Source organism: Rhinolophus hipposideros (assembly GCF_964194185.1).
Source record: "Rhinolophus hipposideros genome assembly, chromosome: 4".
Taxonomy (NCBI): Eukaryota; Metazoa; Chordata; class Mammalia; order Chiroptera; family Rhinolophidae; genus Rhinolophus; species Rhinolophus hipposideros.
In genome coordinates, this window is record NC_138050.1 from 53,194,988 (window position 1) to 53,207,644 (window position 12,657).

A 12,657-nucleotide genomic window follows, 5' to 3' on the forward strand; every position below is an offset into this window, starting at 1 on the left:
CTGGCGCTGGCCGTGAGGGTTCTCCAGTTAACACTGCTTGTGCTGAGGCAATGCTGTCTGGGCTTCCCTTGCAATCCTCCCAAGAGGGGGACACTTGTGCTGGTAAGAAGACTTGCATGGCTAGTCCCCACAACTGTTAAATTTTTCTAATTCAGTTCATAATTTGGTATTGTGACTCTAGACCTTTTGCAGGTGTGGTTCACTTGAACCCACCCATTCCTACTCACGGCCAAATTCTAGTTTCCGGTCCTACAAAGTTTGAGTCCAGGATTCAAACAAAGTTTCAACAGAGAAATCATCACCTTGATCCGAAAATGCCCCATGTCCTCTTGTTTCCCTCCAAATCAGTTCAGCGTTGACACGGGTCTGTGGGTGGCCCATAGGCCAAACCGTGTGCTTGTGGCCGGGGGAGTGGCAGGGAACACTCAGCCCTTCCCTGTCTGCACTAGCCTCTCGGCTGTGTGCCAATCAACCAGGGACGGCACCGCAGAGTCTGTCACCAAAAACTCTGACGGGCAGCCTCTCTCCACTTTTCACTACTAGGCTGGTGATTTTGAAGGGCAGGATGGCTAGTAAGGATGAGGGCCTTGGAGGGAAACAGGGAGGGAACAAATGTTTCAACACAGACCCAGGCACAAGAGAACCTATTTTCAGTCATATCAATGTCTTATTTTATTCCGTATGTCACAATTACCACAGCTTCTGAATAAACTGATGGGATGGATGAAAGTATTAGCTTGACCTACTCATCAGCTCAATGACTTTTTTCTGTTATGCAAAAAAAAAAAAAAAAAAAAAAAAAAAAGCTCAAGCTGTATGAACAATTTCCATAACAAGGATACACCAAAATTAGGATGTGGACACCTAGTTCTACATAAGGAATTTATTAGTAATCCAGGTGTCCAAAACTCAGACTCACAGAGTAAGAATTCAAATTCATTTTCATTGGCACATTAAAATTATTTTCCATGGGCCTGTTTATATTACATCTTAATTTTCAATGTTCTGTCTTCAAGCTAATATTTACTATTACAAAACAATAGAAGCATTCAACACAGGTGCATTTACGGCCGTCCTGAGATGGAGAGCCACCCAGGTCAGCTATTTGAGAATACAATGGAACACTCATATCCCAGACGATGAGCTATGTGACTAAAGTATTTGATACCCATTTTGTTACACTCCCAAAATACAACCACCAAACCAGTTATAAACTGGGGTTTAGAGCAGTGGTTTTCATATATTTTTACTCATGAAAAACTATTACAGCCTTGAATATTTTTAATTTGATACCTAACAGTTGTGATTGCAAGTTAAAATCGTTGCAAAGGATGTAATTTTCAGTGTGTTATAAACACTGCCTTAAAAATAACTCCCATCACTTCATTAACGGTATCCCCAATGAAAGATATATACAATAAAAATTTCACACCCACGATTATCCACTTAAAAATGCACTAACACATTCTTTAAGTCTGTAATTTTACATTTTTTCCTTAAAATTATATTCTTAATATACTTTCTCTACAGAATTTATCTTAATGTAATATAGTTTTACATTAGAAGGACTTTTACTAATCATGCTAGCATACTTCTCTGCAGAAAAAATACATATAAATAGAAATATATATTTTTAAATGTGACCATAAAGCTGTATGTGCCAAAAACATTTATTCTAGATTGTGTTATCATTATAATTTTCATCAGTTCACAATTGATCAAAACAATGCAGCCTATCAATTTTTACAACAAAGTATTACAAACAAATAATTCTGGAAATTATTGCTTTAATGAGATGGGTGGAGCTATTTTACTTTTTTCAGTTAGTTTACATGTCCGTGTATAAATATTTCTTAATGCTAGTTCAGCATTCGTACTAAACAGTTCTCTCTTTACTATCAAAATTTGACCTTGGGTTAATTTTCTAGCTCTGTTCCCCATGATAGCTTTATAAAGTTGTTACCCTGTGTCACCAGGTAACAATTGGTTCTGATCAGTGTCTTGCAACCTAGACTGGAAGGACTATGAATGGTGGGAGGCCATAGTGTGGTGACACTTCTAACTGGGCATGTCCCTGTCCTGTGTATTGTAAGACCTAACATTCCATGTGCCACCTTGACATCTCTGAGCCTCACAGAGCCCCAATGACCTAACCACAAGTTCTCTACTATCACTAGATATGCTCCCCACTCAGCAAGAAAGGCTCCCCACTTGCCTAGTTCCCCCATCACCTGGATCAGCTGCATCTCACCTGGTCTTTGACCTAATGGGTTTCACCTCCCTACCAGCCCATGAAATAATTCAACAAGGCAATCATATCTTCGTGTGGAAACCAGGGGGTGCCCTCCCCCCTCTTGTTAAAGCCTGCTTCTGCTAATGGGCTGGATCTGGGGGCTAGAGGGGCAGCAGTTCTGTCGCATGGCTACAAATCACCTCCCAACATCCAAGCTGGGAATTCTGCAAATATGGCTGTGGCCACAAGTGGATGGGGACCAGCAACTGAGGAGTATGATTTATCCTGGAAAATCAGCCTAAAGCCCGATGACTCATCAGTGCTGTTGGACTTATTCATCATGTTCCACCTTCCCAAGCCAGAAGGGTAGGGCAGGAGCTGCCGGGACTAAGAAGTGGTAGGCCTGTTCAGAAGTCTGGGCAGATGTATTTGCCTCTGCTCAGAGAACATCTAGAAATCTCAAAGAAAGACCGTATGCGTAAGAAATTTTTATCTCCAGAAGTCCAGAAAAGAAAGGCATTGTTCGTTTGCATCAAAGAAGAGTGAATTTAATGGTTCTGCTCACTTTGGAAGTATCTAACTCGTCCACACTCATGAAGTGCACTGGGCTTGAGCAGGACATGCAGCCTCCACATTGTATTTTCCTCTGTGTTCACACCTTGGGCGGAGTGATCTAAAGAAAAGTCAAAAACAGTCCCACTTACTTATGCACTATTAACCTTTTCGCTTTCTCCCTCCCACATCTTCATTACTTTCTGATTTCATTTTCAAACCACACTGAAAAGATTTCAGCATTAGTAACACTCAGATCACCTCTGGACAGGTTAGATGGGACAGGAATGTTGCAGAGCTTTGAGAAGACACCTCCGTGGTTCGAGGAAGAGCTGATTCTGCTATGGGAAATTAGATTACCTCTGTCCATCCCAATATTGATGCTCAGTTAGGATTTGGGGATTAATCACTGCAACAATTTAAATGTAATATAAGCTTAATATGTGTACAAATAAAGAATTTTGTCCACAATACCTTTCATTGATCAAGAAGAGACTTCCCGGGGTGGCTGGATGGCTTAGTTGGTTAGAGCGTGAGCTCTGAGCAACAGGGTTGCCAGTTTGATTCCCACATGGGCCAGTGAGCTGCGCCCTCCAAAACTAGATTGAACACAAGGAGCTGCCACTGAGATCCCAGAGGGGCTGCCAGATGGCTCAGTTGGTTAGAGCAGGAGCTCTCAACATCGCTGTTGCCAGTTCAATTCCCTCCAGGGGATGGTGAGCTGCGCCCCCTGCAACTAAAGATTAAAAACAGCGACTTGACTTGGAGCTGATGGGCCCTGGAGAAACACACTGTACCCCAACATCCCCCAATAAAATTCATTTTAAAAAGAAGAGACTCCTCTAAGAGACCTCTCTGAGAAATATCTTAAGATTTCCATTAGAATACCCCATTACCCAAATTCATATTCTGAATGCTTGTCATTTACACAGTTCTTGTATCTTCATTATTCTTTCCCTACCATCTGATTAAAGTTATAATATTGAAGAGCTATATATGGAGTACCATAATAATTTCATACAATAAAAAATAGGTTTATGATATCAAATATTGGTGAGGATGTGGAGCAACAAAAACTCTTATATGAGACTGATGGGAGTGTAAATTGGTATAATCTTTCTAGAAATCTCTTTGGCAGTATCTCCTACAGTTGATATATGCATACCTTATAACCTGGCAATTCTACTCCTAAATAGATCTATCTATACACATATATACCAGAGACATGTACAAGAATGTTTATAACAACATCACTCGTAATAGTCCTGAACTGGGAACAGCCCAAATGCCTGCTAAAATGAATAAATACACGTGGTATATTCATACAATGACATATGCTACATACGACACCATGTAATATTACTTCACTCAGGACATGGACGATCTCATGAACATAATATTGAGCAAAAGAATCCAGACACACTATATAATTCAATAATGTAAAGTTTAAAAACAGCAAAACTAACCTCTAATGAAACAAGTCAGAAGAGTACTTACTCTGTGGGGGAATAACGATTGGGAAGAGATATGGGAGAAAGTTCTGGTAATATTCTATATCTTGCCCCAGGGGGTGGTCCCACAGATGTATTGCCTTTGTAAAACTTCTTCCAGCTGCACATTTATGATTTGTAAACTTTTCTATACATATGCTATGCTTCAATTTAAATGTTGACTTAAAAATAGTATATCTATATCCTTTAAAGTTTATTTGAAGACATTTAGAAAAATTAGTTTTGAGACTAAAGAATACATAAGTAAAATTAATGAGAGTGATAAAAATTCTATAAGATTCAAGTAGTTGATTAAATTTTTATTTTTAATAAATGAGCTGAAATTTGAGATCTTGTGATTTATCAATGAGCAGATTGTAATAAAACTGTTGATTCACACCCCCTATTGGCCATCAACAGTAAATGCAAGGTAGAATCAATAAATGAAATTAGATCAATGATTGCTAGCTCTACCATGCATTTTTCACTCATAGGAGTTAAAAACGGGCATTAAAGTTTAGTAGACAAAGCGAAAAAGAGGCTGGACTTTTAATCATTGTACCTGGTAAGTGAACAGAGCTGTAACGACTGAAGCTTTGTTTCAGAACATCTGTCATTTAACAATCTGGGAGCTCAAGGGACCAAACCACTCTGTTCCCCAGGCTGGTGCACAATGTATAGCGTCACTTGGGAAGGAAACAGAACGAACAAGAGCCCGTGGCTGTACTCCGCTCTATTCTGCAGTCCACTTCAGCATTAGAACGCTCAATGCAAAACAGATGCTCCTGAGAAAGTGCAGCCATCTGACTGCAGCGGGGCCGTCAGAGGGAACCAAGGTGTCTCTGGAATAAATTTGGATTCTCCCACATCACAACTTGTTAAAAGGCCCGGAGGCAGGCGTACTGTTGTTTTTCCAACATCTGGATTCTGGATATTCCTTCATTGGTAACCATTTCAGCAGCTCCAAGGGGTTGGTAACTAACCCCAGCACCTTCTAACCATCAGGATGGTGTGTAGATCTTTAACTCATATTTCCACAGAAGGGCTTGATACTCGTGGCCGCTTTCAACCGGTAAAATGAATGGTTGATTCCTTCATATTGATGATTTGGCACTCTGGTTTAAAGCTGCTATTTGTTTTTTGCTCTGTGGCCCTTACTGCCAGCTGCCCATGAAGGAGTGAAGGTGGCATCCCAGGGACCTCTCTTGGAGCTTCTAAAGGAATCTGCCCGTCCCGGTCTGTGCCTCTCTCTGCACCTTGACTACAAGCCCCTCCCTTCCTAATTGGCTGCCAAATGCTGTTTGTCTAGACCGGCCTCTGGATTCCCTCAACGTTCCTCCCCATCCCTTTTGAAATCTTCTGCTGATGTGGAAATAGGTTAGGGTAGACATTTCCCCCTTCTCCCCAGCATAATTTCTAATATATGGCACAGAAAAGGAAACATTGAATAATATTGAATATTAGAAAGATAAACAGAGAGGTGAAAGGCAGATGGTTTATGTGTTAAACTGAAGAATGTTAAACCTTTATTTTTAGTTTAAAATTTTTACAATTGTGGGAAAACATACACAATATTCAATTGACTATCTTGAGTGTACAGTTTTATAGTGTTAAATGTATTCACTTTGTTGTGCAACCAACAGAACTTTTTCATCTTGCAAAACTGAAACTCTGCCCCATTAAACAATTCCCCACTCCCACTCCCGCAGCCCCTGGAACTTGAATTCCAGACGAGACGAATGTGACTACTTTCTGGCTCTGAATCTGACAACTCTAAGTAGGACCTCATATAAATGGAGTCCTACAGGATTGTCTTACCATGACTAGCTTATTGTTATATGTTTATTTTAAACAAGAAAGACTTGGTGGAATTTTTAATAAACTCTGCCTATTTCTGTATAACTTGTTTCATAAATTCCTCCCCTATTCTCTCTGTGATATGTTTTCTCTTCCTCTCTTAAGTCCTTTATTCTACTATTTCTTTCTACCTCTTGCGTTTGGTGCATTTTATTCTCCCTTTCCTGTTTTTTCCTGTTTTTTCCTCTTTCTTTCCATAACATAGCTGGAAGGAAACTTTAAAGAATGAATGTTTAGCAGAGTGACTTGTTGAGAATTGGAGAGGTAGAAGTACTGGTGCTTTCACTCTGCCACTCAACTGGAAGCACGCAGAAGTGCTTCTCTTACCCCAAGGGGGCAGTCATCTCCCGTGTTTCGAAGGAAAAGGCCTGCGGTTGTAGCTGCCTTGAAGAAAGTGAAAAACGCTCACCAAGGCCACTACCTGTTTTTATTTTCTGAGAAGGCAAGGTGAATGTGACTAGGTTTCAGGGGCCCTCTGGGGACTGCGAAGGAGGAAGGGGTCCTGGGTCAACACTTGGCCAGGTGGAAAAAGGGAAGCTTCCAGAAGGTTGGTGAGAAGTGGCCGTTGAGAGGGGCCAGTGGCCAGCTTGGTCCTGAGGGAAGTCAGGGGCTGCCCCAAGGGGAGGTCTGTACTGGTGAGGTCAGTATCCATGGGTACATGGGGGTACCAGGTGGCAAGGCTGTGCCACATAGTGACAAGATCAAGGAAGAGAGGCAGAAGCCAGTGGAGTCTGTGGTCTAGAGATACTGTGAGGCTCCAGGGTCCTTGCACAACCCAAGGGAGGAATAAGGAGCCTGCATGATGTATGTTATGGGCTGAATTGTATCACCCGAAAGTATATATTCACATCCTAACACCCAATACATGTGTGTGACCTTATTTGGAATGAAGGTTTTTGCAGATGTCATTAGTTAAGAAGAGGTCATACTGGAGTAGGACAGGACCTTAATCCAGTATGACTCGTGTAGAAAGTGAATTCAGTTACCCCCACCTTGTATATATTTTGAGGTTTAAATTCTATTCCCAACAAAAATAAAGCTAAATAAAATAAAGCTAAAAAAAATAAAGGCTGTTTAGAGGAATATTTTAAATAACAAAGTAGAGAAGATATATATATATAGAAAGAGAGTTTCAGGTTTGTCTTGCCATGCTTTACATTTTTTTCAACTCATATTTCTATTTTATATAACCAAGTTATGACAATGACTTAGCATTTTCTTGCGAGCGACAGATATGATTTTCTATTTTATGGATTCAACTTTTATACGAGTATAAGCAACAGTAGCTGAGGTGGTGACTGAACTATTTGTCTTGTCTATGATTAAGTAACAACTTAACAAATCTTTCTGGAGCACCTACTATGTGTCATGCATTGTTCCAAGAGTTGGGAACAAAATGATGAATGAGGTAGACGCCATCTGTGCCCTCACAGAACTCATGTTTTACTCACATCATATTTCACGCTTCCCTTTTTCAGTTCTCGTTTGTCTTTTCTTATTTTCTATGTAAACTGAATACTTTAAAAACTAATGATATTATATCATATCTTATGTAATCTTGGGCAAGTTCTTACTTCTCTGGTTTTCAGCTTATCATAACACAAAAGTTGGCTACATGCTCTCTTATTTTGCCTGTAGAATCAAGAACATCTGAGAGATTTTTCTCCCTAAACATTAATTTCATATTTGATTTATAATGAAGTTGCATGAATAATTATAGGTGATCAGAAAAGTATATCTATAATATGCAAATAGATAAACTGTGATGGTTTCCATTCCATGGAACAAGAAATGTTAAACTTGCCATCTTGCAGTTTATAATTTCTGTTTACTCTTTGCAAAGCAATAAGATGAAACAAGAGAACATGAACTTGGTCTACCCTGTGCTATTGCAAGAGATGTTCAAAATGGGATGCGTCATTGTTACATAGACTATGTCCTAAAAATATGGGGCAACATCCCCACATCAAGATAGAGGGAGGCAGGAAATAGGGAAAATGGAATACCAAGTGAAGTATTATCTTCAGACTCTTTTCTCAGCAAATAGTTGAGAAAGAGAACTAAATGTTCTAAGATGATCTAATTTAACCAGGGTGGTTTTGGGACTTGGTAAAGAATCCTAAAACATGAATGAGAGGGTAGTGATCCAAAGGCGTGGGAGTAAGGGCAGCAGTGACAACTGCAGCTTATGAAAGTTGGCCTCACCGCAGACCTGGGCCACAGAGGCTCCGGTAGATGCTTCCATTGCATGTGGCCTCATTGAACAGTGACACCAAGATTTGACAAGCGAAGGCAGAACCAAAGCCAGGACAAATGATCAGAACTAAATTACCAGTGAACTGTAAGTAAAACTAGTCACAGCAGATCCCTGTGCTCTTAACATTTTCAAAAATAATCTTCTATTCTATAGGATGTATATGGCATTGTACTGGGTCCACCCAGTTCCTGAGTATGTTTATTCCAATGATTCGACCCAAAACTTGGGAGATACCAGAGGGTGCAAGAACTCACTGGGCCAAGAGGGTCCTCAGTTAAAACTCCATTGACCACATGATATCCATAGGCCCCTACTCCTACTGGTACCCAGAGTGACAGTTGGGGTTTCCTGGAATTAGTGTCAGTTCAGAGCCAGTGTCCAGCAGTCCCCAATATGTCTGATTATTTTCATTTCCCCAATGCACAGTCACGCTGCTAAGAGGTCATATTCTGAGAAGGATGGGAGAAGGATTAACAGTATCAATTTTTGGCAGTTTGCCAGGGTTCTTCCTCACAGAGACCTGGCCTCCCCTTCATTCAAGGGGTTCCAGGTCTGTGAACTAGCTCAAGTCTGGGAATTAATTAAGGGGCCCTGACTCCAACTTGGCCACTGCCCCTCAACACCCCAATTACTCCAACTTCATTTAGGTTTCCCATGTGAGGTCTGGCCTTCAGAGAAGAGCGACCACAGAGTTCTTACAAGAGACTAGGACTCCTCTCACAGATTTATTTCCCCTTTGTAATGCAAGATTTGTCTTCTAGACCCTCCCAGGGTGAGACGTTCTTACATGGTAAACCCACTCTAATGTTCCAAACTCCCTAAGCCTTTAAATATTTTTGTCTAGAACATTCCAGGGCAATTCTGGCATTTTGACTTCATTTGGTACAGGCCACTGTTTGGTCCATGTTTTAGCCAAGCGAACCAACCAACCAGACCTTTCTGATCTCTCAAACTAAAATACTGAACCCACAATCTCTACTTAGTGGGCCTATACCAATAAATTAGGCCTGATCCAATGTTATATTCCTTCCACCATTGTCCTACAGACTTAACATTCATTCCCACACAAATTCCCCAAATTTTTGTCTATATAAATTGGAAAAACTATCCAGTGTTTTTGGAGCACACTCCTCTTGGGTCACACTGAACCTCATCATTTGGTGCCTGCTGGAACTTGAGTCAAGTTATAGGTCTAGAAGCAAAGAAGGATGGGGGTGTTGGTGCCCCCAGCCTCATTGGGATCTGGCCATACATTTCCTTTCCAGTTCTCAGGATTCCACGAGAATGGATAATTTTAATACAGTGTGATAAAGGCCACAGCAGCGTCGACACAGTTGCTTCTGGAGCACAGAAAGGGGTACCTCACCTACTTTGGATAGAGACACCTTCTCGAGAAGTGATTCCTGAGCTGGATTTTAATGAATGATTAGACTTAGGGAAATCGGGCAGTAAGCATCTAGATAGAGAATAGAAATCAAAAAGGCAGAGCCTGGTGTGTGTGTAGGGAGGTGTTGGAACAAACGAATGTTCTTACCATTGCTGAAGTCTAAAGAGCAAGGAATGTTGAACAGGGCAAACTCAGTAAACATTTTAGGTAACAGTATTTTCAGAACTTAGTTGTTGATTGAATGTAGAGTTAAAGGAAGAGGAAGTGAAGTATGAATTGCACAATTAAGGTTTGGGTGGCTTAGAGAATGATCAAGTCAGTAGCTAGGCTAGAGAATAAAGAGCAGGCCTAGGACTGGCAGTAGATGGCATCAGATATTTGAAGACTTCGTTTTTCTGGTCATATTTGTTTACTTGAATAACTCAGTCTTATTTGTTTACTGATGTACAATTTACATTCATATGCCAATTTTACACATATAATATGGTGAGTTTCAATAGCTGTATTGTTGTATAATCACCACTACAGTTACATAATAGACCATTTCCATCGCCTCTTTGCAGTCTTTTCTTCATATTTTTCTAGAATATTCCAGAAACTAGACATCATGAGGAATATTTTACTGAAGGCATTGGGAAGGTTGCACATCATTTTCATTCATGCATTCAGCAGACATTCCCTGAATTCTTACTCTGCAGCAGGTATCTCATTAGGACGGGGAATAAGGGATTCGAGTCTTCACCCAGAGGGGTCGTCTTACATATCGAGATTGACTTCAGTGTAAACTTCCATTAAAAGAAAAGATGCCGAAGCTAAAAAGCAAACTAGAGAGATATTGCTGCCTCTTCTCCCTTTTTGGTTGGTACCTAACGTGCAGGCCTTGACGTTTTCCCAGCTGTACTCTTGCTACACTCTTGATTGATCCTCTCCCTGGATTCTGCCACTTGAGGCATCCAGGCAGAACTTCCTTCCCAGGACTGATCCTCAAGACCCTCAAGGCAACCGAAACCCAGCTTCCTCTGAACCTCTGAGTGGTAATGCATCCACAGTTAACACATTCTCCCTGGGTTGGGCTCAAACTTGATATCCTTTTCAATCCTGGGCACCTGACACTCTTGCTCACTCCTGAGAGTCATCCTGCCCACTACACTGACTCCCTGGGGCCTGACTCTCCTCTCTCCCAGCCCATCCTGAGTCCCATCACGCCCCCTGACCAAGGACGCAAAATGCAGGACAATATTAGTAAGCAGAATCCAAATGCCTAGTGAGCAGATGGGTTTGGGGGGTATAAGGGATAGAAATGTATAATTGTAAAGTTTCTTTGAGCAACTAGGTAGGGTAAAAGGGAATTGGAAGGGAGGGCAGATTAGGGGTGGGGGAAAAGGGAGTAGATAACATGTCCCATACTGAACATACAATATTCAGCATGGGGTATACTGTTTGAAGTCCCTGTGGAATGAAGAAGGGAAAATGTTAGGTTGGAAGTTGGATACACCACTCTGGGAGTTGAGAAAATTGTGATTAGAGACCCCTGGATGAAAAGGTGGTATTTCAAGGTATTTGGTTAGTAGGCCCATTGAAGGTGTGTAGAGTAAGGAAAGAGAAGCATTGCAGGTAGAACCATGGGAAGCGTCCAACATTTAAAAGATGAGCAAAAGTAAGGAATGTCATGAAAAGCAGAAGAGAAGAGAATTTCAAGAAGAAAGGAGTGGCTAGCAGTGTAAAATACAGGAAAGAGTTGAAGTGGAATGCGGAGTGGGAAATATTCAATTGAATTTATGAATTAAATTATGAATTAAATTATTAGTAGTTATGAAGAGTGGTTTCAAATTCCATGGCACACCAGAAGTCACACTTCATGTGAATGGCAAGTGAGGAAGAGATGTGAATGGCAAGTAAGGAAGAGGAGAGTACACATGACTTTCAATAAGCTCGGTGGTGAAGAGAGGTGAGATATAAGGTAAGATAGTGTATTTACCTACCTTACAGATTACATACTCAAAGATAAGACAGAAGTGATACTGTAATTTATAATAAGATTTCATACATAGACTTCATCTTTGTCCCAGTTTCCTGGCACACAGCTCCTACCACCCTTGGAATCTCCTGAGTGATAAGTGTCTTTTTAGTATGATAATGAGAGGACTGGTGGTGGGGGCTCCTGGATAGCCTCCCATGGGGGCTGGTTGCTACTGAAACCAACAATGTATTTGAGAGTTGGAACTTTCACACAGACACACCCCATCTCCAGGAGGGAAAATAAGTTGGATAAATCGCTAATGGCCAATTATTTCATCAATTAGGCCTACATAATGAAGCCTCCCTAAAAATCCCTAAAGCATGGGGTTCAGAGAGCTTCTGGGTATCTGAACACCTGGAAGTGCTGGGAGGGTGTTGCTCCCAGAAAAGACGTGGCATTTCTACCCTCATAACTATGTATCTCAAACTTATAGCCTCCAAAACTTGAGAAAATAAATTTCTGTTGTTTTAAGCCACCCAGTGTGTGATACTTTGCTAGTCCACCTCAGGGAACAGTGTTTTTATTATCGCCACTGTTTATCAAGTGCTTTCTGTATCAACCACTGCGCTAAGCTTTTACATAGGTTATTACATTTAATCCTCCTAAAACCCCATGGGGAGATACTAATGTTATCCCTACTTAACAGATGAGGAATAAGAGGGTCTCAGAGGGGCAATGTAACTTGCCCAAATTCACACAGCTAGTGAGGTGTGGACCAAGATGTGAGTCCTGGTGTGCCAGAGTAATGCTCTGCCATTTCTCCTGCATGACAGCACCACAGACCAAATGGTTGTTGCACTGTTCCAAAACTATTTTACATTTTATTTTGAAGCCCTTTGAAGCTTATAGAAAAGTTGCAGG